The sequence below is a fragment of the Nyctereutes procyonoides genome, unplaced genomic scaffold (genome assembly GCF_905146905.1).
Source record: "Nyctereutes procyonoides isolate TBG_1078 unplaced genomic scaffold, NYPRO_anot_genome, whole genome shotgun sequence".
NCBI classification, from domain to species: Eukaryota; Metazoa; Chordata; class Mammalia; order Carnivora; family Canidae; genus Nyctereutes; species Nyctereutes procyonoides.
Window position 1 is genome coordinate 16,713,685 of NW_026575136.1, and position 3,204 is coordinate 16,716,888.

General features: G+C 43.4%; 1 pseudogene; it reads left to right on the forward strand.

Annotated features, from left to right (window-relative positions):
* LOC129495582 (60S ribosomal protein L30-like) lies at positions 1 to 322 on the forward strand (annotated as a pseudogene).
* The last annotated feature ends 2,882 nt before the right edge of the window (positions 323 to 3,204 follow it).

Sequence of the window (3,204 nt, forward strand, 5' to 3'; positions counted from 1 at the left end):
ATGCAGGCTACAAAGAAGACGAAAAAGTTGCTGGAGTCTAACAATTATAAGCTCCAATTCATTATGAGGAGTGGGGTACAATCAGACTTTGAAAATGGTCAGACATGGCAAAGCGAAATTGGTCAATCCTGGCCAACAACTGCCCAGCCTGGAGGGAATCTGAAATAGAGTACTACGCCACAGTGGCCATCACTACAGTGGCAATAATATTGAACTGGGCACAGCAGGTGGGAAACACTATAGAGTATGTACACTGGCTGTCATTGGGTCAGGTGATTCTGATATCATGAGAAGCCTGCCAGAACAGACGGGTGAAAAGTAAATCATGCAAAATTTTTCTTTAAGAAAACTGGCCAGAGCTTGTTAAAAAAAATGTATGCGCGAGTTGGGAGTGTGGATAAGTCAATCTACAAGAGGTAACAGTAGGGTTGAAACATAGACATACTGGTGGCAAAGAGCAACTAGTTGAGCACACAGGTTCTGAAAGCTAAAGTGAATGCCTTAAAATTTTTCTGGGCCACATATTAGTTTTGTGATCTTCAGCCAAGGGCTGGAATGTGCTGCATTCCCATTTCTTTATCTACAAAACAGCCCTAACTCATTGATTTGTTCTAAAGATTTGAACAAGTAAATACATGTAATTGCTTAGACTATTACCTGGCACATAGTGCTTAATAATGTTAGTTTAGCCCTTATGATTATCACTGAGCACGTCATTATATGAAGACAGAGGCCCCAGCATTCCCATGCCAACCAGAGTATCTGAGACAACACTGAGAAACTCTCTCAGATAAACTGGGCTAAGGAGATGAGCAAAAGAAAGTCACTGAAAAATGTTCATGAGAAAGCTTCAGTTGAGAAGTCCTTCCATCGGGAAACAGGTAGACACATCTGGAGGGAATGGGTTCGAGTCATGATGCTCTAAGGGATGAGCTTATAAGGGCAGCTGAACATTTACCATCAGTTTTGGGGTACATCTTGCTGAATCACGGAGCCCCCATCTGAGCAGGCTAGCCAAGTGTCCCCTGCCCTTTTAGGGGACTGGAGGTGTACACCATTCTCTGACAAGATGGATTGTCAGTGAACCCGTGGGTAGGCAGCTACACACCTTATAAATCCTCCTCCCCTTCGTTTTTTGGCCATCAGTCAAACCAACTTTTAAAAAGATGTGTGCTCAAAGGCTAAGTTGTAGGATCAAAGTCTGGGATAGTGGCAAAAAGGAGAAAGCACTGGAGACAAGGCCAGTGCTCTTCAGGACTATTCCTTAGACTCTAAGGGAACAAAACCCTGCTCAGAGCTAAAATAAACATGTTTCCAAGTGGGAGAAACTCTCCTCAGGGAATGAGGTGGTTTGCCAGACAGAAAGAGACAGATAAACATTTATCCCTCCTCCTTCAATCTCATAGTTGGCATAGCCTGATAACCTCGTGTCCTTTCCTTTCAAAACATAATCATTTATGCCCCCCAGTGAATACCAAGGCCCTGCCACATATGATCTTTCCAACGTTTCCCTTTCAGCACGGTGGACTGAGCCAGATTCCCCAAATCTGCAATGGTGCCCGCTCAACAGGGCAGCCTCTGGTTAAAGGGAGCAGGCTGGTCCTAAACTATCAGACTGAATCTTGTTTCCACCATTTCCCACCTGTTACACTTCGGCCAAGGGTGTGTCCTTTGAAAACTGTGTGGGGTCATAGGAACACCTAATCCCAAAAGTGTTTATAAGGATTAAGAGAGTTAATACAGTGCCTGGCACAGAGTAAGCACCCAACCGGTTAGCTTTATCTTTTGAAAGCTATTAAGGAACTGTGGTTATAAAGTGAGAAACTTTTCTTTGAATTCCTGTCACTATCTTCCATAAAATATTCTTGTTTATCAAAAGTAAAATTCAAGGTGGATTTTTAGGAGACTCTAGTCTGTTTAAATCCAAGCTCTATATAAGGGTGAATTCATTCAAAAGTCTACTGACTCCTTAGGGTTGATTCAAAACACCATTTCCTCTAGGGAGCCTCTCCAGCCACTTGTATACCGAGTCCCACTCCTGGTTGCCCGTTGCACATGCGGCCCAAACTTCACATGTTCCAAGTTGGCTGACATCACACTTTGCATTTCCTTCTCTTGTTTCATCTGGGTAAATTTTTGTTCTGAAGCATATTCCCAGATAATTGAAGACAGCATATGCTCAGCATTTTAAAGAATATAGTGAGTGAGTTTATTTTTCTTTTGAAATCCAAGTCTGGCATACAAAGGGCAAACTGGGTGGAGTCATTTTAAAATAATCATCCAGGGGTACCTGGGTGGCTCAGTCGGTTAAGGGTCCGATCCTTGATTCCTGCTCAGGTCATGATCTCAGGGTCGTGGGATTGAACCCTGAGTTAGGCTCTGGGTGGAGCATGGAGCCTGCTTAAGATTCTTACTCCCCTTCTCCCTCTGCCCTTTCCTCTGGGAAATAAATAAATAAATAGATGGATATCATCATTAAAAAAGAGGTCAGATTGTGTTGAAGGTCTGGCTCCCCTTATTTTGCTCTGTGACACAATGTAAGTTCTCTAAACTCTCTGAACCTTGATTTCTTCCTCTCAATAATAGATTATTGAGAGGAACTAAATGGCATAAAGCACACACTCAAGTTCCTGGACTATAGTGGGTTCTGGACAAATGTTGGCTCGTAACCAGTGTCAGTGGACCCCCTCCTGTTGGTCAATCAGACAACCTTGAGTTCTACCCACCTCCCTGTGTCCTAATCACTTGACAGCCCAAATGAGTGATCAGTGTCCAAGAGCTTTTTGTATCAGTCTTAGATTTTGGCTGGACTCCCAAGACCTCTTTCATGGCCATTCTCAACTCTAAGCAGTTCTTGAGGTGTATAGTGATAAATACTACCCGAGTGCTGAGGAAGAGTGCAAATTCCAGGACCCCAGCCTGGATGATCCTGATTCCTTAATGCCAAGAAGGGCTCAGGAATCTGCATTTTCAGCATGCACTGAGTGATGGCACCAGGTGATTCCCATGCAAATGCTGAAGGAAATACACTTTGAGAAATTGCTAGTGAAGTTTCTAGGTCCTAGAAATAAACTCCTCATCTGTGCTATCCAAAAAGGCAGGGGTGCATACGTAGAGTTTAGGGCCCCTGTCAGCTCCCTGAAATTGAAGGCAAGTCGCATGTAAATACATTTGTTTGGGGAGATGTTTGACTTTAGCTTTCAT